Here is a 24,052-nt window from a genome sequence, read left to right on the forward strand (position 1 = left end):
ATTTCCGTGCATCTCTACTTACTAAGTCGAGTCTAGGAGGTGAACTTGTCTGCAAAGTCATGGTGGTTCTGCTTTGAGAGCTGTCTCCCAATTAAGTTAATCGTGGTAGTATCTGTATTAGGATTACTGGTCCTTTATGCTTGGTGTTTGTTTTCTCTTAACTGTCTTTTGCATAGTTATTTTGTGCTCTTGCCAAAACTCTGCACATTTGAGCAGTTTATAAATAATTTTTGATTGTCCTAAGAGCAGTTCATTGATGCCTGTTCTACTTCAGGCTTCAAGTGCTGTGTCCTGAGATACTAATATCAATGTAGAGCTGTCTTAAGCTAGTGTAAGATGCAGTTGAAATAGAATATGGGAGAGAATAAGTAAATGAGCTGCAGATAAATATAACTGGTAAACTCTGTTTTAGTTTATTGTGTGTGGCTGTTCAGTTATTAATTTTAGATGCTGGTTGCATATCTGTGTGACAGATAAAATGATCGTATTCTCTTTAGCATGAGCCATTAGAATTCTGGTGTGACAAATTTAGCATTATGGCTTTATTCCAATCAGTAAGATCAGAGGAAAAGTGAAGATGCAGTGACTAGGTCCGCCTCACTTATGCTTTACTACTTCTAACAAGTTTGATATCTGGTTCACTTGCCTCTTCAGAAATCTGCTATACAGGCAATGGCTTGAGATCACTCCAGGAGACTTGGTTTGGAGCGTGCAAAGGGGCCTTATTACCTAGAGAAAGCCCTATTTTTTTTTTTTTTTAATTTATGCATTAGTACACAGAAGAGGACAGTGCTATTTCTCTGTAAGTAAAAAAAAAAAATTCTCTGGACAGTTTGTTCCTGAAAAATGACCTGAAGTGGTTGGGATTAGGATCACTGATCAGATGAAGGTTTTTCAGATATGTGAAGTCAAAGCAGTGCAAGAATATTTGAATTTAAAGACAAATGCTGGAATAAAATTAATATTCAAGTATGGCAAATGCAAATCAAAATTAAAAATAATGAAATTGTCCATCAGTCAAGACTATTTAGTGTGAGGCTACAGAGAAAACATATTTCAAAGTAATTCTTCTACAGGGAAAAATGCAGGCAGTATTCAAAATGCAAATATTAAGCTAATGTATCTCAAATAGAAGCAGACTATAAAAAGCTGTATCTGTATTCTTAGCGTAGAGGAAATTTTGCAAAATGACATGCATATTTTAGTGCACTTCAGTATAAACACTGTTTTGACTGGATTTTTTACTGGAATTTCAAAATTAAATAATGAAATCTTTCCAGCAGTGAAATACTTCCTGTTGTCTTTGCTCTATGTGACCTAAGGTTTTAATGTCAGAAGCTTCTTTAGTTTAGCCTTACATTAATCTGTATTAAAGTTTGGAGTGCTTGAAGAAACGCTTTTCTGTTTTTCTGGCCCATATCGTGTGTGTTTTGGTATGTTTTTTTAACTGAGATTTCTTTGTATTGAGACAGTTGTCCAAACTGTATGGTCTGAAATTCAGAGTGGGACTTGTCAATGTGAATTCTGCATAGTTTTTCTGAAAATCAAATGCAGGAGGGAGGAAGAGAAGCTGTTCATTAAGAAAATGTTTAAATTTTTTTTCTCAAATCTAATATTAATAGCCATTTTTTCTTTTTATTTTCATTGATTTTTATTTATTTTCTGTGACCTCTGTCTTACTTTCTTCTAAAATAAGATTGTTCTTTGTGTATGTTTTCTTTTTTTGGAGGAGTTTTTTTTTTGTATGTTTCTTTGTTTCTTTTTGTAATGTTATTGTTAAGATTTTTGAACTCCTAGCAATGTTTTTTCTCAGCTTGTTAAAATGGAGGGTGAGTCACTTAGGGTTTGTAAAGCTAAAGCCTAAACTTAGGTTGCAGATGGAGTCTGATTGGGCGTTACTCTTGAAGCTTATTTTGAAAGGTTTTGTGCAAAACCAAACTGTGCTGAAACTTGTGTTCTCCAGTGGTGGAGCAGGATATTTGAGTAGAGAAGCAATACATCCTGTATATTTCAACAAGAGTTTTTAGCATACACTGGTGCAGTCTACATAACTTAGTTAAAGAGATGTGTCATAGACTGAAGCTTCTGTAAGTTGTTTGGAAAGCTGTAGCATGAATATTTCACTGTGAAATTGTAGGAAATTTCAAGTTTCATATGCCTTTTCTTGAGGCTAGGACTTGACACTACTTTTCCTGAATTATTGGCAGATGGAATAGAAAGTAAATGTACGCACTGTGCATAAAAAGGCAAATACAGAAATGCCAAACAGTACAAATATATGATGAGGAGTACTGCTTAATTAGCAGGAAAGGATGTAGCGTGTGCACTGAGCAGTAAGGCATTCAAACCTGCAGTATGTTTTTGGGGGAAAAAGGGAAACTGACACTGTTCTGGGATGTATTCATAGGAGTGCCTGTGTCCAAACACTGGTGAAATACAGTGGCTGTGTTCAACAATTTTAGGACCTCCTATGTTACAAGGACTAAAAAGGAATGGTTCTAGCAATTGGGACCAGAAATGCAGAGAGGAAGAACTGGAGCTGTGCAACAGGAAAGTTAGAGGAAAATGGAATTGACAATGTTGTTATAAAGCTTTGAATCAAAGAATTTTTAGGAAGCTGGAGAGTATTTGGATAGGTGTGGTAAAATGCTTGGGATAGGTTCCTCAGGGAGATTGTATAAGGGCTCTCATGAGTTGAGAGCCATTTAATGGTGTTACCCAGTAGATACTGGCTCCTACCTTCTGGAGAACTGAAATCTCAGGAGCCAGAAACTAGCATGGAGGATATGGCAGCAACTGCTCCTCTTCAGTGTGAGGTATCTCTTCGCTAGGGAGAATCTCATATTTCCTGCAAAATTTTTAATTAAGTTGGCATCTAATTTGGAAGGGAATAATATCGTTTGATGCACAGATTTTGGGCTGAAGAATTCTCTTTTCCTATAAAATACAGAAAATGAGGTGAAATTAGGGTGATTTTAATGAGAATAGAGTTTGTGTTTGTAGAGGTGAAATAGCCTAACATTTGGGATAAGAATGTTGTCTTCTTAATATAACATTATTTACATATATAACAAAATAATGAAGATTTGCATTTTCTCACTGAAAAGATTTTTATTTTCAGTTTGGTTTGGCTATAGTGCTCTCAAGTCTTACCTATTTTGGTACTTGAATACTTGAGGGTCCCACTCATGCTTTATCAATCCCTATTTTAGGGATGATGAGATTGGAGTGTTGTGGAATTTCAACAATACTGTTTTAATAGTTCTGGTAAAGTTCGCATTGTAATGGTGTGAGATGCCTTTCTTCCATTGGAACTAAACACAAGGCTGCTTTCATGTAGTTTGATGCTGTAAAGAGAGGAGAAGGAGCTGAGTGAAACTCAGCTCCCTCTGTGACACTGCCTAGAGAGGCTTTGCAACCCAAACCCTTTCCCTTTTTGCAAGACAAAGGACCAATCTAATCTTGTGTTGGAATTATGACACTTTAGTCATTATACCCTGATACCAATTGCTTATGCTGTGATTAAGTTGTCATATCTGATCAGGTAAAGAATAAAACCCTTTCTCTCCAATTTCTCTTACGACTTCATTATTACTTTTATGCCAGCTGTGGTGCATGCTTCCATCAGTAGGACTTGTTGACAGAAGCCATTGCATGTAGAGCAAGTCTGAACTTAGTGTAATAAAGAAATGTAGTAGTCTTAATGACTACAGTGTTAGAAGAAATACGTAGTACTTAGGGATGCTAGAATTAAAATAGTAACATTTTAAGGCAAGTAAAGAAAGCAGCATTAGGGAGTATGAGGTGAATATAGAGTCTGCCTAGAAGGAAGCTGAGGAAGCTGTGAAGTTTTATGTCCTACACATTGAAACTCCTGAAGGATCAAGCCCCTTCCCAGGCAGAAGGATTGTTTCTGTAAGACTTAGGTGGCATAATTTGTACTTTTTATAGCTAATTATAGAAATCTCTTCCTCAAAAAAAGAAATCCATGGGTTTTCCGCAGTATTTGATACCACCTCCGTTTTGTCAGATGAAGAGCCAGCTGTCAGACCCATCCTTGTATGCAGCAGTGCCAAGTCCTACTTGCTTTGGGCAGCAATACTGCTCTTTGCTAGTGCTGGTGAAAGGAGAGTGCCTCTGGATTATCCGGTTATGTAACTTGGGAGGCCAGGTTCATTTGCAGAACCAGAGGCATCTGAAACTTCCTGCTGGCTTTTTGGTGGTGTGTGTTGACTTTGCAACCTTTGTAAGAGGAAGGAGGAAGACACCAGCTTGCCTGCTATCCTGCTGTTTCTTTGCTGGATGTGATGAGGCTGAGTGTGCTATACAGTGGTGTGTCAACATTGGAGACAACAGCCTGCCCTGCTTTTCTTCCTCCCATTGCCCCACCGTTGCCAAACTGGGTTGTGTTGCATGGTGCACTGGACCAGGGGCTGTGCTTGAATTGCTCAGGGACCACAGGACTCACTGCTGTGGACCTGGGCAACTTGGTTTCTTTTTTCTGGCTTTCTTCTAGTCTGTGTTTGATGATAGCCTCCTTGAATAGGTCCCCCACAGTGTCAGTGCTTCAGGAATGATTTCACTGAATGGCTTAAAAAATTTTGCATTCATGTCCAAATTAGTTAGCAAAGGTAGTTTGAAATGTTGCCACTTTTCCGAGGTAAGGAACTGTAGGAAAGTATTGTGAGAAGGGATGATACAAAACATGTGATGGAGTTCTACCATGCAGCTGCAGGACCTACACCTGGTTGTGTTAAACCTCTTGTGGGCATCACTCTTACAGTGTGGATGTGCTCTTTGGCTTTCTGATGAAAAACAAACTACAACTTTGTGATTGGGTGCAACAGTAGGTTCCTTCTCTAGACCCTGAAAGGTCACCATCTGCTTTCCCAATTGCATTTTCGTGATATTTTGTTTTCTGTTTGTTTGTTTTAAATTGTTTTTTATTTTTCCTTCCATTATTTTCTCAATAAACTAAGTTTTCTCTTGGGGGTGATTTTGCTTTTTCTTCTCCTTTGGATTTGGAAATAGGGAATTTGTGCTTTCAGCTTCTGGCTTTGTCTTTCCAGTCATCTCTGAAAACTATTGGTTCATGAATTTGAACTTGTTCTTTTGCTGTCCCAAGCATTGGGTTTGGAAGCATTTCTGTCTTTTTGTAAGGAGGACAAGTTCCCTGTAAGGTAGATAGTAGAAAGAGTTGTCAGTATTCAAGCTCTGTTTGGGTGATAGGAGAATAAATTACACACAGTTAAAAATAACTTCAGGGCCATTTTTGATTTCTTATGTGGTATTATTATAAGGCAAATCTATATTACTAGAATAACTTGTCTGTACAGGATCAAGGCATCTATGGCTTTGTGTTTAGAGATAAGGTCTCTAGATACTATAGATCTAGATCTCTGCAGCCTTTAATTTTTTTTCTGGTAAAAAAGACGCCAGGACTTACTGCTGATCCATGTATTTCCTAAATCTTAAAGTGAGTAATAATTTTGTTTTAAAAATGAAGTTCCTCTAGTTAATGACTCCTGCTTTAGTTTGAGTGTGCTTATCGCTTTTTTATGGCATTTGGATTTTGCTTTAAAACTACTCAGAACCTTTTTAGTTTATTTTCATTTTATTTTTAGTGTATAAAATGTTTTCAGATGGATTCTTTTCCTTTTTATGGAACAATAGGACTTGTAAGAAGGTTGGAAGATAGCAATACATTTTACTAATAACGTTTTATCAATCTACTTCATTTACAGGAAGTGGTCACTGGTTATCTGAGCAGACACAAAAAATTAATGGGCAAAAGTACAGTGTGTAGGTATGTTGTGATTTTTAGTGTGCTTTTTCAGGTTCTTTGAGGAGAACCTTATTCTAAGGGAATGGGATTAGGTCTCAAAATGTAAGAGTTTGGGGTTTAAAATATTTAGGTAGATTCAGCAATGAGGTCTTGAAGGAACTGGCTTTGAAGTATAATAATGTGTTCCCTACCTTTTTCAGTTTTTAATAAAAAGTGACATGGAATGTTGACGCATTTGAGTGGTCAAGAGAAATTTTTAAAAGTCTACATGTACTTTAAAAATTTTTGCAAATACTTTAAGATGTGTAAACACAGTGATAGTCTTCCCAAATTTGACTGTTACTAATTTATATAGTGGTTTAGCATCTTTAGTTTTTGTTGGATGGTGTTTTACTACATTCATTGCATTGAATCATAGTGCAATAGTTGTTACTCTTCAGTATCATTTACTGCAGTCTGTAGTCATAACAGAAGTTAGTCAAGGTTCTGTGATTGTAAATTTGCAGCAGCTTTACCACACAGTGAGTGGTTGAGTTCTGCATTTTGGAATATGAATAACAAACACCTTTTATTTACCCCCTTAAAAAAAAAAATCCTTCATATTAACAGTCTGCTTTACACATAAGCATTCTTTGGAACCCCTAGTGTTCTTCAGCTGAAATGGCAAAGGCTAAAAAGATCTATGAAAAACCACCTCGGTTTTGCTTATACAGAAATGTATGTTGTTAATAATGATATGAAATACTTTGGGATAGCATTGCATTTATTTCAATAAAATCATCTTTGAAGATGAAAGGTTCAATTTCAGGACTGTTTTGTTTTTTATTTTAACATCAATAAGTAGAATTTCAGTGGCTGGGTTTTTTATTGCAAGTCTCAAACTGTGGTGCTATGCAGTGTAGCCAGTTCTTATATTTATAGCCTAAACATAGAGTAGGAAGGAGGTGATGTTTCTAAATTGGGTATTATGCCATTTTTAATGTAAAATTTGTTATATTCTTGTGAATTAGGGAGGAATTTGGTTGACTGGACTCTGTGGGTTAGTAAAAGCTGACAAATTACTGAGAAAAAAAAGTGAATATGATAAAGCATGAAGTTAAAACCAGATGAGTTAGCTTTGGGGTTTTGCCAAATTGCATTTAAAAGTAGCATGGTCGCGTTCCCAGAAACATGTCATGGCATGCGTAGGATTCATTAAGCTAAGATGAGCAGAAGAGTCAAAATCTCAAGAATAGCTTGCTTTTGTGATTACTATGTTTTACATTTTGGCAATATGTGTTTGATTTTGATGATACACTCTGGAAAGTCCCAGAAGTGATTTTGAAGAATTTTTCCTTTCTGTTGTCATGTATCATTTGTTATGCTCAATTGGCACGGGTTAGTTTCTTGTTCCTCAGGATATTTTATCAGTGTGTTCCTTTTGCATCCAAGATAGTCTCCAGATTGTTTTGGCTTTCCTAGAGCAAGGCTGGGTAGGTAGTTTACCATTGGGGACTGTGGCTTTCACCAGTAGTTTCTAAAAATTATTTTTGTGGCAGGGTGTTTCTCTTCAGTCTCCCATGTAGTGCTAAAGCTGAGACCAGAGAATCCTTTGGTGTGCAATTGCAGTTCTCTGTGCAGGTGAGAGCTAGTGTTTAAAGTGCAGCAATGATATGTGCAGACTGGTAACCAGGAGTTTGAAAAGTTGTAGTTCCAGATATTCTTGGTATCAGGATGGCAGAAGTATTCCTGACTTAGTTGCTGTGATAAGGAAGGTGGATGAGTGTTCTCGTTCCTGAATTTGTATATTCTGAAGCAGACAGTAGCTTCCCTTCTTAAAGCCAGTAGTGCTTGATGCACACGCAGGTACCAGGGTAGGAGGAATAAGGACTAGCAGAGCTTGAGAGCCCCATGGAATGTGATTCAGCTTATTTAAATTTGAACTAGATCTGATACTTAATGAAGCAGTATCAGAGACCTGTTTTGAAAAACTGGATCCACAGATGAAAAGTCATTCATTTATTGAGAGTGATCTTCAGCTTTGTTCTTTCTGAAGCATTAAAATGAGATGCCTTGTAACAGAAACCTTCTTTGGTTGAGTACTTCTATATCCATGTTGACTCTCATTTCCAGTCTAGCACTTTTTATACTAAGGAATTTTACAGAAGCCTGTCATCTGAGACTGTATGTTTTGCTTCCTTTAAAACTAGGTATTTTAGAACAGGACTTAGAAGGATGCTTTTGTAAGAACATTTTCAGATGTAGATTTTTGTTTGTATTAAATCCTTCATTGATTTGAACAAGAATGAGAAAGTTGTATTTCAAAGCCCCTGATTCAGAGATACAGTTATCCCTATGAACATATGTGGGAAGAGTGAGCAAACTGTTAAGTTCTACTTTATGTTAAAGTGCAAGGGCAGTTATAAAATTTAGTAATGTTTTTGTAAAGGGATTGGAAAATTGCTGGAGAGTACCACATGCATACTTTGCTCTTGATGAGAAGAAATTCAGAAACATCAATACAAAGTAGGAGATCAGATAAGTATTACAAGTCACAAAGTTCCCAGGGGGTCTCCTGTCTTTCTCCTAACTAGGCTAAGTCACAGCTTTTCTTCCTTGTTTGTTGGATCACTTTAAATAATTGATACTTGAAATAATTTTTCCTCTGAAATTTACCAGCATTTTAAGAAAGAAGGCCGTTAAACTGGAAACAATAAAAAAAGGAGAAAATTAAAACTAACCAAGGATGCATTTTCTAGAAAACAAAAAGTTTTTCATTTCAATTTTTTGTCAATTAATCTGACTATAGACGTCACAGGGGTCCCAGAGAAATGAATACAACACAAAGGATTGAGAGAATACTTTCAAAGTGCACAAAACCATAGTATAGAGAAAGTCTTCATAGAATTAACTTTTCATAAATAACCTGAAATGTAGAAACTTGTAAGTCCTTTTTAAAAGAAAATTTACTGCTCCTTAATTTTATCTGCTTAACTAGGGCTATGCATGCCCAAGCTAGCTATCTAAGCATTTAATCTAAAGTTTAGCAAATTTATCTTTATTTACAAAAAAAGGCTCTTCAGATCATGCATCTTTTCTCTGTATGCTCTTCATGGCTTGCTGACAGATGGTTTTCCTTTAGTGTTTTTGAATCATTAATTAACAGGCATTGGTCAATAGTTTGTTCTTTTCGATTGAAAATTTAGACTGGGGGTTAATGTTTGACGTTATGTGAGAAGCATACAGGTGACAATACTTAAGATTTTCTGTACCTGTGGATTTATTAGGGTTTTGTTGTCATTTTTTTCCAGTGAAAAGGCAGTTGAGCAAATAAAGAAAACCATGCCCAGGTGCTGGGTGCAGACTTATGCCCTGTGCAGGAGAGATGGGGTAGTGTATGTGGTTGGTCCCCTTGGCTGTGCTCTTGCTCCTGTCCCAGAGGGGTCTGTACTTGCTGTAGGGGTGGTTGGATAAGGTACTGTAGCAAGTCCTGTGTGAACTTCAGTGTAACCTACCAGAAGTAAATCAGCAGTACCTCAGTTGCTACTTGTGTTTGCAGCTTGTGGAGCAGGCATGATGGAAAAATTTAGGATAGCAACTTCATTGGTCACCCTAGTTCAATTTTACCATCACAGATGATCAGTTACTTATTAAACTTACTTAATAATGTTTTCCACCATACAAGAATTCATCCTTTTGATAAAGTGAATATGGACAACAGGGTGCCTACCTTGATCTTCTGATACTGTTTCTTGGCTGTTAAGATACTGTAAATTTGGGCTGTGGCTATTACATTGTCCCATCTGCTATGGCATAGTGTAACCATGGCTGTAACCTCACACCTGGACCAAGAACACAGCTGGCTGAAAACTTAAGCAGCCAGCCAGGAGACAGTAGACTTCACTGCTGTGAAACATTATGCCTTGTGAAAATTCTGCTCTGTGGTGATTCACACTATAGTAAATCTTCCATTATGAAACACAAAATCTTTGTATTCAAAGACTTAGTATAAAAATTATATTCTTAATGTAAGAATTGTCCACTGAATGCATAGAAGGTTTCTCTGTGTTACTTCAATATCCAAAAAGCTTTCTTATCATAAAAATGTTGTAGTTGCAGCATGTGTTTGTATTCCACCTTCCTTGTAACTGATTTACTGTCACTTTTTAACTAATTTTAAAGTATCCTAAATAACCTTATTATCAAAGAATGCTTTGAGAGTTAAGTGAACAGCATTCTACCAGCTATCTGTAGTATACCTGGTTTTCCTTGTTCTGCTTTCAAATCTTTTTAATTTATTGAATTATCTAGACTTTTCTTTGCAGTTGCTTAAAATAATTCATGTTAGTACTTTAGAAATAGTAGATCCTCCTTTCCAGCAGTCTCCAGTATTGCAGGCAGCTGGTTTGTGTGCATTAGAATTTGTTAGATAGCTGATAAGGTTCAGAATCTTTTTAAAAACTCAAGTGTTTGTGACTGATTCTTTTTCTGCATTTCACTTAGATGTGGGTGATACAGTCTTGTCAAGGTTTTTTTCTGTTAACCAGCAAAAAGCTTTTGATGCGTGATATATATCCGGTCACTATACGAAATATATATTTTTGGCTCTTTTATGCTTACCTGTATATGTTAATATATTGCCATTTCTGAACTAGTTTGAAAAAAAATTCTGGTCAGAGCTAGGAACACATACTTTTGTGTGTGTGGCTAGGTTTGGGGAGTTACAAATTGTGCACTGTGCTTGCTCTATAGGCTGTTCATTTGTGCTGCCTCTGGGACCATTATTGTTCATAGCAGTAAGTATTTGGGTAAGTTCCTTTTTAAAAAGAGGGGAAGGTTTAATAAAAGCTGCAAGGAATATATTTAACAGAAAAAACTTACGGCACCACAGAGATACATAAACATTTTTTTAAAAAATGACAGTATTGAATGAGATTAAACACAAAGAATACTTCAATATTTGTAAATGTTTTTGACATTTGCAGGTTTTGAGAGCTAGTCACTGTACTCTTCAGTCACTTTAAGAGAGATGTAGTATCTGGGTGGTATTTTGTTTGAATTAAGATTAGCTATAAACTTATGCAACATGTAGCTGCCTCCAGTTGTCCAGTATATAGGTCCATGATGAAATGTATCACTGTCCATATTATTGCCAGCCTGATGCTAAGAGAAAGACATATTCATGACTTTACTATATTCATTTAGATTTTGAAACTATGGTAAAGAAATTAGTTTTTATCTTTTCTGAACAAGATTTATATCTGGAACGATGTTTCTTTTTAATACAAATTTTCTAAGATTCTTCTTCAAAATTGTGCAGGCTGGGGAGAGCAGGAAAGGGATTGTATCACTCATGAAGCAAGAACTTCTTTCAGGACTTGGCTGACTCTGAGAATACTTCAAAGAATTTGGCATCAGATTGTGGTGTAGTGATTTAAATCTTCTGCTTTCCCCATCTGCAATACTGGTAAAATATGTTGAGACTAAAATTCATTTTGAATGTTTTGCTATTGCAAGTTTAGATAAAAGTGAAGTAATGCTGCTGGTCAGGAAAACTTCTGAATTTTATGAAATTAGAACTAGGAACTCTTGAGTGAAGTTGTATACATTAGCTGAAGATTGTGAAGTTCCAATTTCAGTAAAAGTACTCTTTTTTTTTTTTTTTTTTTTTTAATGGGATTGAGACCAGAATAATGGAATGAGACCAGAATAATGGAGAGCAGTGCCCTGTTGGTTGTTTTACCTGACTATTGAGGCACTAAATGTTGCTGTTCTGTTTTGGAGCTCTGTATATAACTGCTCTCTCAGAAACTGTGAGGAAGGTATGAGATGGAGGGGACCATCCCATGTCTGGGGCTTGGGCCAGGTCTCAGCAACATTTGCAGTCTGAGCTTAGGCTGCCAATTTGAGATAGCTCTGTTTCAAAATGTTGTGGTGTAAAGTCTGTCCATTCCAAAGGAGTTGATTCTAATTTAAAACTGGTGTGTTATTTCAGTTTCTGATATTTGAACAAAGTTAACAGCATAAAGCCAAATTTTTACAATATGGAAATCTGACCAAAGTCCATGTGCATAAATAAGACAGTGCATAGCTAGTCTAATTCAATTTTTGACAGCTTTAATGGACAACAGAGTGATTGGAGAGGTTTGAATTACATGTGGAAGATTAGTACAGTGGAAAGGCAAGATAGGTGCAGTTATCACTTCCTTAATTTTTCTTGTTGATTGCATTTGTGATAGTGTGGTAGGGAGCTCAGTCTATGATTTCTTTTTTCCACTGTGGAGTAGTATCACTTAAATAATGAAAGTTATGAGGAATTGCAGTTCAGAAATTTGAAGTCTTAAATAATTCCAGTACTTTTACGTTATCTTTTTTTAAAAGATCGGCAAATTTTTTAAGACTGGTTTGGCCTTTTACTTCAGATATGATGTAAAAACATTCAAAGTTTTTTTGTCATGCTTTATTTTATGTCTGAACCTGGTATGGCTGTAATCACAACACAGCCTGGCTGTGTAATCAGGAGGTTACAAGAAAGAGGCCCTGGAATATTTAGGAAGCATCTGAAGAGTTTCATTTAATAAAAACCACAGTAAATAAATAACCAAAGGGTAAAAGTTTTTAATTGTGACTTGGATTTTTTCATTTGCCCTAGAGAGTCACAGACTCATACGTATGTTTTAGGAGGACACTCCAAAAACCCATAAATGAATTTAACTTCAACATGTCTGTGCCCCTGGGAAGTGTTTCTGCTTTTGCAGACCATAACATTAGTCTGGAGAAGGAGAGTCACTGAGAGGCAAGTATGCCGCCTGGAGTTTGTGGCAGTTCATAAATATTTCTTTTTCTTCAAGTATTCAATATATTAAACATACTTAATGTTTTGAATTTTCCAGTTGTGTTTTAAGGTAAGACAAGATGCTTGATGTGCTGTGTGTGCAGAATAAATTTTTTGGCCAGAAAGATTCTCAGCTATTTCTATTTTTTAAATACCTCCAGGAGGGAAAAAAAAAAAAGCCCAAACCAAAGGGAAGCCTGTATTTCTTAAAACTCAACATAACGTACTGTTCCTGAGGTGCTTCAAACAAATGGTTAGCAGCTTACATTAAATACTGTATATGTGAATGTACTGATAGAAGATAAAAAGTAGTGGCTCTCTTATTAATTCAAGATTTTTCTACCTGTGCTCCCTTACAAAACCCCCCTCCACACCCAAAACCACCACAATACACCTTCCCCCACCCCCCACCTTGGCAGAAGCTGGAGTAGAAATGGGTCAGTGGTAGTACTGATTTATTTAATGTCAACAAACTCCATCAGAGTAATGAAAGAAAAAAATATTCTGTTACTGTTAATCATGTTGTACATCTCACTGTACAGTGCTTAACTGCAGGAAATGCTCAGGAAACCAGGACTTATTTAAAATACAGTAGTTTAGATTAACCAAACATGAAAGTTTTGATTTTGTCCAGGAAGAAATAGGAAGGCAGTGCAGCTGTCTTAAAAGGTTAGTGGAATTGGTGCTGTGCTAAAAAAAAAAGAAAAAAAAAAGGAAAAAATAAGTGCAGTATTCCTGGAAAGAGGAGCCTGTTCAGAATTGTTGTGGAAATGTCCCAGCTGGAGCAATGGTTGCCCTTTTAGCTGAAGCAGAAATCTAGCCTCCTGACTGAGAGTATCAGCTGAAAGCAAGTAAAAAGTCCAGGGAGCACTGTTCTTTAATTTTTAATCTGTTATTCTTCTCATAAAATAAATGAGGTTTGGCATGATGAAAACACCTAAGTCATGTGATTATGAACCAAAATTGAATTAACGCTTCAGAGTTTGTTTTTTTCATTTGATTTACAAGCTGCATTCTGCATGTCTGACATACAGTGCAAAAGTTTTTAAACAATAAATGAACCAACAAAAAACGGTGTCCAGTGAACAGATGCTGAATACTTTATAGATATTGTGACACAAATCATCTAATAAGACTTAATATACAGATGTAGAAAGTTTATCATTGGGCATTTTTGGTTTCAACTGATTTGGGTGTGTAGGAAGTGTTAAATATTGCTTGAACAGTATGTAAGGTAGTGACTACGGAGATAGCTGGAGGCACTTAGCAGATGAAACTCAGTCAGCTTGGCTTAGATGTTATGTAAGGGACCACAACAAGGTTAAGGGAAATGGGAAAAAATTCTTTCACAGCAGTAGAGCAGGCATGTGGTAATGGTAATGTGGTAAAATACTTGCTCACTGACAAGCATATCAACACTGTCCTTGCAACCATCTTCCCTTGCCTGTGAGGCCCAGCTGACCTTCATGTTTCTAGCTCATCCACTCCCATCCCCGTGCTACCACCTCCTGTCCTGACAATGTCCTTGATGCAGGCCATTTTCACTTTTGATCCTCTGGAGGAATACAGCCTCCCTAAAATCTGAGTGTGTTGTTTCCTCTTTCCTCACCACTAGCTTTCCTTGTAAAAATTTCTGATTTGGCAGTTTCTGATTTCAGTGTAAATGTTTGTGTGTTACTTCACCAGGGGTTTTCTTTTGTTTTGATAGCTTCTTAGAGAATTAATCAACATAAAAGGTTTTTGAGCTGCTCCTTATAATGGAACCTTTGTATCATTTCTTTAATACCAGGAGCAGTTACCTCTGCTTCAGAAGTCAGACTATAGTGCTGGCTTGGAGTAGATGAGGATCTGGTTTGTTTTCCAGTTTAAGCTCTGTTGGTCCATTTGTGCATTGTCTGAGTTGTCTGTTGTTTGCGGAAAATATTTTTGAGCAGCTGTGAAAGATAACAAACATCAGAGGTGGCAAATATGTCATGCTGATATCAAAGCTGTAACAGTTGATAGAGAAAAAAATACTTCAGCACTGCAGCTCTCTTAATTGTGAAGCTGGAGCCCAAAGTACTTAATCTTACTTAGTTAACTTCTGTTATAATTGCTATTAAAAAGTCTTTTTTAAAATACGTGATGACTCTTAAATACCAGTGATGAATAAAGAGTCTTAAAAGTGCTTTTCTTCTCCCAGAACTTTTCTGAGCTTTTTATCAGAAGTCACACTGTATTTCTTTGAATTTTTGAACATATTTGACCTGTCTGGGGATTCAGTGAGTTAAGATGCTGGCATTCCAAACTTGGCTTATGGCCTGTCTGATTATCACTTAACCTGCTTAGCTCCCTTCACAGGAGTGCATTTATGTCCCTTAAGAATCTTTTCTCTGCTCCATGCCCATACACGTGTGGCAAAACATGTATTGAACAACGGCCCTGTTTTAGTGTACTGTAGCAGAGGGGGAGTACTTACCTGAAGAGAGGACCAGTACTCTGAGGTCAGAATGGTATGTCCCTGTTAAAATCCCGTTTTCTGTTGCCAGGACAAGATGAAACAAATTCTTCGAGACACAAGCTTCTTACTCCCTCTATATGCTTTGCCTCATCTTGGCATCCCTCTTTGAATTTTCAGCTGAAGTTACTTATAGCCAGTTCTGTGACTTACTTCATACAGAAATGAGTTTTTAGAGTAGGAAATGCAAACTTCTTTGAACTATTGGCTTTGGTCACAATTTCCTTTTTTGCTTCCATGAGAAATTTATAGAATCTGACACATTTCTAAGTAATTCAGAACAATGTGCATGTGCTTAGTGTGATTTTACTTTATGGGTTCATTTCTCCAGTTACCTTATGCTTTCAGCTTTCAGACTGCAAATGCGTCATGTGAGTTTGGCCATATGCACAGTTGACTGCAACAAATTTTGCTGAACACAGAAGTCGCATGTTTATCAATTTGCTCTGAGGATCACAGTGTTAAGAAAATGCCATATTCCCACTTCTTTTTCTGGGGCCTGGAGGAAATGGTAGGATTTTGCTGTATCTGAAGAACTTAATGTATTAGGGATTTTCTGATCTTCTGAAGCTGGGCTTTTTGATTGTATATGCTCTACTAAGGAAGTCTCCAGAGGGTATCTGAGTAGATCTAGAATTTCTAACTGGGTAAATTGTCTTTTTATTCATTTTTTAAAAGGATATGCCACAAAACAACAAAAAAGGCAAGCTGAGGTATGGAACTGGAAATAAAATTCAAATAGATGAACTTGCTGAATAAGAGGTTATCTTATTCTAATTTGTTACAAAAGGAAAATTGCTGAAAAACAACTAAACTTGTGTCAACAGTGAAATACTCAGCTCATGTGGCAATCTGCAATGTTTTTCAATTACAAAATCAATTTTTAGTTTAAACTGCAAGTAGTTTTCAACCACTGTGTTTCTGAATTACATAATGGGATGAGTCAAAGGTTATCAAGCAAAAGAAGGTAGGAAGGTGCCATTCTGATACCTTCCAATGTCAGTTTTTTATTATGGCCGAGATGTAAAATAGTGATTGAGAGGAACTCACAAAATAAATTTCTGAAGAGCCAGGAAAAGTGTCACTGCAGTAATAAGTTTATTATGAGGGTATTGAAGACATTTTATTATCATTCTGGAATGGAATTTTGAGGTTTTTTGCTTATTTACTTACAGACTTTACAGCTGAATTTCTCCTAAGATTCACCCATTCCTACATTAATGAAGTACCAGTTTTTATAGGAAAGGGTTTTTTAAATAATAATATCAGACGAGTAGTCATTGTTCCCAATGGACAATATTCCTTAAACCATGGCCTTGACAAGAAAATACTGGTGTGTGTGTTTTGCAGTGTGTGTGTGGGTGTGCAGGTGTGTGTGGTAGTCAGGAATTTTGATTTCATTGCCATGTCCGCAGAGGAGACACATTCCTCCTTCTCAGGTCATATAAGTGAATAAGGTGGAATGCATGTGGCATCATCCTGATTTCTCCCCTATCTGCTCTAGATGGAGTGTGAGTTTGTTTGCCCTTGTCACTTCTGCAAGTTTGAAAATACAAGAAAGGCAGCAACAGATTTGCAGAAGTGTATGTGTTGGTATGTGTTTGGGTTTTGTTGAATGGTCTATCAGAAGATTATTTTCCCTATAACTCATTGATAAGACCCATAAAAGGCATCCAGCTTAAAGAGAAGTCATATCCCAAACTACTGTTGTTTCTAATATATTTCAAGTGTTGTGGCTGTACCAGGAGGAGAACCTGGAAGACTTTGTACCAGGACGGACATGGTGTCAGCCATGTTACAAGACAAAATGTAGTTTCTTATAATCACAAATTTCAGGTTCAGCTTTAGTAATTTCAGTGTTCGTTTATTCTTCTTTTAGTGTAGGATAGTTTTTCCTATTCCCCCTGTGCTATTTAAGGAGTGTTTTAAAGTGTTTATTTTGTAAGAGTTAGAGATGATTAACAACAGTTAGCATGTTGATCTTGTTCAGGAGAATTTCTGTGGCTGGGTTGATGTTAGGGACTGCCATTTCTTGGATATAGTTTGTATGCACCATAGATTCACACTTTCAGTGTAGCTTTTGAAAGCACTATTATACTTCATAGAATACTTGTAAAACTTCAGCCTGTAGATGATTGTTCTTGAGAATATGAGTGGAGGGTAGTCTAAAATAACTATATGTTTTTTATTTCTTTGAAGATCAAAATTTTTGTTTGGTGTTCCTGCATTTAGGTTGCTGTGCATCTTGTCATAGTTACTTTTGGAGAGAAAAGACACTGCAGTGTTTTAAGGATATCAGTTAAATCTTCAATACTCAGACTTGACCTGTGTAAGTCTGCGATTGCTGTTATTTTCTACAGTGCTGTGGGAATTTGGGAAACAATCAATTTATCATGTGACACAAGTACCTGGAGTTTATTCTAAAGGCTATCTGACTTAAAAGTTTTTTGACAGATTTGTCTCTCATGTTGTGGTGGTCTTTTTGTCTTCCATGTTTGAGATTGAAACTTGAAGAGACATAACTTAAAAAAAATAGGAAGTCTGTTGTTAAAGATCACAGAATCATTAAGGTTGGAAGACACTTTAGGTAACCATCTAGACCAGCCCCCTGCCAAGGCAGGGTCACACAGAAACAAAACATGAACAAAATACCTGTTATACTATTGTATTTTTACAATGGGTGAGAATATAGTGTCTTAAAACGGTGTCAGTATTAAGCTAATCAAGAAGAAACCTCACTTTTTAACAAAAAGAGAAATACAGTGAAATATTCTGTTTGCCATGATGATGTTGTTTTGGTAGTACAAAGTTGTTCTTTATCATAGTATAATCGTACAGTGTACTGGTAGAGGTTATCATTCCATCTTGAAGAAGTGGACAAACTGCAATTATGAAATGAGAAAACAAAGGCTCTCAACTTCTGGTTTTGTTTTGCTTTCATGTAGAAAATGAAATCTATTTCTGCCAGTGTACTTTTTTTATTTTTTTAATAGCTTTAACTTATTGCTAAAGGTTTGGGATTTGAAAGATTTTTTTGCATTTAGCAACTTGGTAATACATATTCTATTGTATATCAGTTCCACTTAAGGTTAAACAGGAATTATCTTTGACACTAGGACCATAAACTGTAGTAGTTTTACTATAAAATTAATTTATAGTAGCAAACCGACTGATGGAATTTCAGATTCTGTATTTTGTCTTAAATTGGAGGCTCATTTGGTGTTTCATGTGATTTTTGATAGAAATTTTGAGAGACTTATTTTTCACTAAAAGGCTCATTAAGGGTCACTTTTGTAGATCTTCTCATGTCATCTTCTGTGAGAACAGTGATTTGTGACAGAAAAGAAATAGAGTAAATTATTGCCTTTGCTTATTAATACCTAGACAGCAACATCAAAAGCAATAGTATATAATTGGGTAGAAGCTCTGTAATGTCAAACTGAGATTACAATTTTTAATTGCTTCCATGTAGTGATAGTGTGGCTGTTGACAAACACTGTAGTCACTGGAGAGGCAGGAAAGGGAAGATACTGCTAGAATCCCTTAAAGTGTTTCTCTTTTTTTTCCCAGCTTGTATTACTGTGTATAGTTTAATCTCACAAAGATGATGAGTTTAATTGGTTGTAGTTCAATGTCGGTTTTTCAACTCTATGGAAAATTAAAAGTATTCATTCTCCTGCGAGATTTTATAGTGTTATCTTAGTTTAGATTTGGCTATGTTAATGGCATAAGTGAGCGCTCCTTAGGCAGTGCCTATAGTAATAGGGCAAAACAAAAAATAGAATTAGTTTTCATTTTTCATTATTTGCTGCAGGATGTTTAACTAACATTGATACACAATCATAGAACCGCTTTATAAGTAAATTTTTAAGAAGATTTTCTTGCAGCTTAAGACAAACTGTTTAGTAGTTTTTCATAAAAATTCAGTTTCAATAAGATAGTTTCAGTTATTGGTGAGACATTTTAGTGTGCTGAATTATGCTATACTGCAGTATTCCTCCCAATTAAAAATATTTCTCTTTATATCTTCTTTAAAATAAGTACTGATTGTTGTTTTGGGTTATTTTCTCCGCTGAAGGATAAAGGTCAATGACCACAGCAAACTGGTTATTGGATCCTTCAAGTTCATAACGTTTGTACAGTGCTTCTAGCTCTCCTGTTGTTAAGAGATGTTCCTCAGAAGAATTTAAAGGTTACCAGGTTTCTGGCTGCATTTTTCTTGATGAACATTAGCTTGAAGTTGTGAGTTCTAAACATAGAATCATAGAATGGCCTAGACTGGAAGGGGCCTTAAAGATTATCTGTTTCCAGACCCCTGCCATGGCAGAGATACTTTCCACTAGACCAGGTGGCTCGCAGGCCCATCCAACCTGTAAACTCTGGGGATGGGACATCTACAACTTCTCTGGGCAGCTTGTGCCAGTGCCTCATTACCCTCACAGTAAGGAATTTCTTCATAACATTAATCTAAACCTACTTGCTGTCAGTTTAAAATACTTTCCTTCTTGTCCTGTCAGTACATGATCCATATTTTGTGTAGGCTCCCTTCAGGTAGTGGAAGGCCACAATTAAAATATCCTCAGAACTTTTCTTTTCCAGGATAAATAATCTCACTTCTCTCTGCCTTTCCTCATCGGAGAGGTGCTCCATCCCTGTAATCATCTTGTTGGCCCTTCTGTGGATTCATTCCATTAGGGTGATCTCCTTCCCATACTGGGAACCCCAGAGCTGGATGCATCTCTCCAGGTGGGGTTTCACCAGAGCAGAGCAGATGGGGCAGAGTCCCCTTCCTCGCCACACTGCTTTGGATAGCCAAGATCCAGTTGGAGTTCTGGTCTGTGAGTGCACTCTGCTGACACATGTCCAGCCTCTCATTCACCAACACACCCAAGTCCTTCTTGGCAGGGCTGCTCTTGATCTGTTCATCCCCCAGCCTCTGTTGATACGAGGGGTTGCCCTGACCCAGGTGCAGCTCGTGCTTTGAAAGAAGCACATGTGTTCACTTGATCAGAAATGAGCAATGTGGTTTGTGGCCACGTATTAGGTTAGATCTTTTGAGTCCATCCTAATATGTAGCTCCTTCCCTTTCTTTCCTCTGTCACCATGAATATTTTCTAATAATATTTTGCATGGGACTACCAGTGGGAGTTGTAAGTCCTTTTGCAACATTACGCGAAAGAATGAATTGACCTAAGTGCACCGTTTTTACATTTTTAATGAATGGTTACACTGCCAGTGTGTCTTGTGCAACAGAGAACTGAGTTCCCACAGTAGAACAGTAAGAGTACTTAGAGGATTAGGAGAGGGGAAGCATGATATTAATCTGAGAGACAAGAATTCTGTGTGTAATAAAATTTCCATGCAGTTGGCATACCACTTCTGTGAGATTGTGATGGTGTGTGTGTGTGTGTATGGATATGTATGAAAGAACTGAAATACAAGGGCTGATTTCTACCTTTCTTCACCTCACTAATTTAGACCCTGTACCTGAAGGTCGAAAACCTCAGGTCACTGTTACTTTCCAAAGGGTTTAACATCTATTTGTTAGGGCTTCATGAACTTTGCTATATTTACTTTCATAGCTGATTGGGCAGCGATTTCTCAGTCTGTGAAAAGCGAGCTGCAGTCTATGTATGAGGTTTCTCAGTAGCTTCTTGTCCTAGGAAATAAACAACTAAGTTCCATCCGCATATCTGTCTGCATTTGGCACAGACCCAGTTATTCTCACACCTTCTTACAAAGAGTACCACAACAGTGTTTTTCCAATATCTGTGCATATGCTTGTAGCATGAGTGACTAATGAGCGTGTTAGTGAATCCTGCAGTAAGTTAACATGGGTTGGAAGGTGCCTGCTGCTAACCTGGCAACAGTATGACACTGTCATTGCATAAACCTACTGTAATATAAAAGTCTGCATGGGGATAAGTGCTCTGATTCAGAAGTCTGCCAGCCGTTTACTGTCACCAGTGACTATTGAGAAGTAGATAAAATTGGCTGCTGGTTTTAGCTTCAGAATGAGCTCAAAGTAAGCAACTTGGCTACAGCAGCTGCAGTCTCTAATCCTAGTTCCTGCTCTTTCTGTTACTGGTTTTTAGCAGCTTGCCTCATGTTATTGTGCTGTTAAGTTTGTGACAGGGCTGGATAGTGGTGTGAACTGTACCTCCACATTTCTCTGTTGTGATCTGTGCTGTGGTTCACCCTAAGAACAGGTGACAGCTCTTTCTAGTGGAGTGGAATCCTGTTAGGGGTGCAGGCGGTTACCAGAATGCTTTCCAGTGCCTGTACCACTTCCCTCAGTGGGAGTTTGGACAGCTTGAGCACTGCATGCAACTGCTTCACTTGGCAGCTTTGAACAACACAAAATAACAAACAAAAACGCTGTTGTGAGGAAGTGTCAGCAAAAACTCTTTGAAGGTCTTGAGGGTACTTGGGCGCAGTGATGCAGCTGGGTAGCAGACAGGAGCACTGCAGGCTCCTCAGCCTTCCCCTCTTCCCATACAGCTGCAGCCTGCTCTGTTTTCTCTGGAGTTCATCGGCACAGTTCTGTTAGGTATCATGTAGAAATATGAATTTCCAATAAAAAACCAATATTTATCTAATTATTAGAAGTTTTCTTCATTTTCTTTCTTTATGACCATGTCCTTGTCAGACTCCATATTAATATCACTGTACTTCATCACTCTTCAGGGAATAGTCTTGATTAGTTTATTGGACCACTGTCGTTTATGATTTTCAGTATAGAAAATAATATTTTAGAAAGTTTGAATTTAGTAGGGAATTCAAAATATGTTTTAACTTTTCAGTAGAAAGACTATATTTGGACATATAACTTTCTTGCAGCAGCTATAGACATATATTTTGAGAGCTCTGACCCACTGACTCAGAAATCTTTACAGTGCATATGTAGCCAGCCATGTGTAAACCTTTGCAGAAATAAGATCAAGATCTGCTGGGTCAAAGACAATAGTTTTTTCCCCTTATATAGCTCCTATATTGTAGCTCAGGGTTTCTTATTACATTAGTACAGTACCACATATGCATCAGTGACTTGCTTTCTATCACAACTCAGTTGTTATTCTGATGATGTATCACAAGAAAAGGTTATGTGTCAGAAAATAATCCTTTTCTTATCCCAGGTATTGCTAAAGGAATACCAAAGAATTCTTTAGGACTTGTGAGAAGCTGCTTTTCTTCTTCTCAACAGCAATAGTTGGGTGAGACTCCAGCTTCTCTTCATTGCTGAAGATAGTTTTGCCAAAGCATTTCACTATCCTTTTTACTGCAGTTAAAGGCAACTGCTCATCTCTCTGCACTTTACTCAGGCAGAGCAAAGGACAAGATAATCCCCTTAGCCTGTTAAATGCTCCATCCCATCTGGTAGGTGATAATTGCATTGTAAGGGGATTAACACAGTGGGATATGCTTATAGTGTAATGAAAGCTTAGCTATAAGTGTGAAAGTCAGCTGATTGCATTCTAGCACTTGGGGACCTTATATTTGCACATATTTTGTAAAATACATAAAAGACAAACTTCATCTGGGGAAGGTATGCAGTACCTTTACATGCCATCCTACACATATTTGTAGTAGATTTTATATTTGTTCTGGAATATCAGTAGTCTGAATATCTAAAATCCTCTTGTAGGAGTAGTGCAGTACACTCTTGTTTAGCCAAATATTTTGAGATCATTCTGTGGACTACAGCTGTATTAAATGCATCCTAGGTGTTGACTACGTTGACTATTTTGAGTAATCAAAAGTACTGTGACTTTGAAATCATGGGGTTTAAATGTTACCAGTCTAGGAACAGCCATGTTATTTAAATACTGCTTGGAAATCTTCATCAATAAAGGTGAAATTTGAATAAGCCATACTGTGAGGAATATCACAGTAATTTTGTGTCAGTGGGTATTTCTGTCAAGAGGATTTCTGGCTGAAAGTAACTCTTCTTGAAGCCAACCAAAATAAATATTTTGAAATTTCAGTTTCAAGCATGAGCCTAAGGTAGTGCAGACTGACTGTTTTTTTTAAAAAAGAAGTTTGAAATCCTATGTTTTTTAAGTTTAACTAATGCTGTAGTAGATAGTAAATCTTAAGGTTCAGAGCATTTTATAAGTGAACTGTACCTTATCATCTTGAAAGGTAAGAAAGCTAAAGATCGTTGTGAAGATAAGTTATGTAGGGCAGTAGCTCAGGGATGATTATCACCCTGCTGGATTACACTCTCTCCAGTCTCTCCATATGGTACAAGAAACTGGGAAGTTGCTCTGTGCTGACCTGCATGTGCTACTTGGCTGGTTTGAACATTAACCTGGGTGGTTAAAACAGGCCTTGGTTAGCGCACACTGTGCTGGGCTAGAGCTTCATAGTCAGGTGATCAAGTGAAAGTCAGGTAGAGAAGTACGCACTGTGTGCAGAAGATGCTTTAGTGACATTGTGTGACCTTGCTGCAGGATTGAATTTTCTAATGAATTCAGGTCCTGTCACCAGCTGTGGGGCTGCTGTTTCACTGGTTTCCGTTTCCTGACTTAGCAGCACTGTGTACATGTGTGATTCTGGGAGTAAGGGTAAAATAAAATCTAATGGGTTTTTGTGGGCTGTCTGCAGTAACTTTGCCAGTCTGTGATGAGGTTGTTGCGTGAGGTTAAGCTCAACCTTCTCTTACTTAATCATGGATCTGAGGGGGATCGAGTTGAAAGCTGGTTTTCCAAGTTCTGGTGATGAGAAATGGAAGATTTCACAGATCTTTCTTGTTTTCTTCTCTCTTTTATTTTTGCTATTTTTTTTAAGGTGATTGAGCTCTAAAGAATATGCTTAATTATTTCCTTTTAGGCTGAATGTTTACCTGAGGAGAGAAAAACTAGGGAAGTTTGCTCTTTTATTTTCTGACATGTTGTTGTTTTAAATAAGTTTGGGTGTAAGGTCATGGAACTCAAAAAATAAATGTAACAACACC

The 24,052-nt window shown here is 37.1% G+C and overlaps 1 protein-coding gene across 5 annotated transcripts in view; it reads left to right on the forward strand.

Moving 5' to 3' along the window:
• CNOT2 (CCR4-NOT transcription complex subunit 2) overlaps positions 1 to 24,052 on the forward strand; it is an 85,889-nt gene that overhangs the window by 26,590 nt on the left and 35,247 nt on the right. The gene's annotated exons all lie outside the window — the stretch shown is intronic.

The sequence above is a fragment of the Serinus canaria genome, chromosome 1A (genome assembly GCF_022539315.1).
Source record: "Serinus canaria isolate serCan28SL12 chromosome 1A, serCan2020, whole genome shotgun sequence".
Classification (NCBI taxonomy): Eukaryota; Metazoa; Chordata; class Aves; order Passeriformes; family Fringillidae; genus Serinus; species Serinus canaria.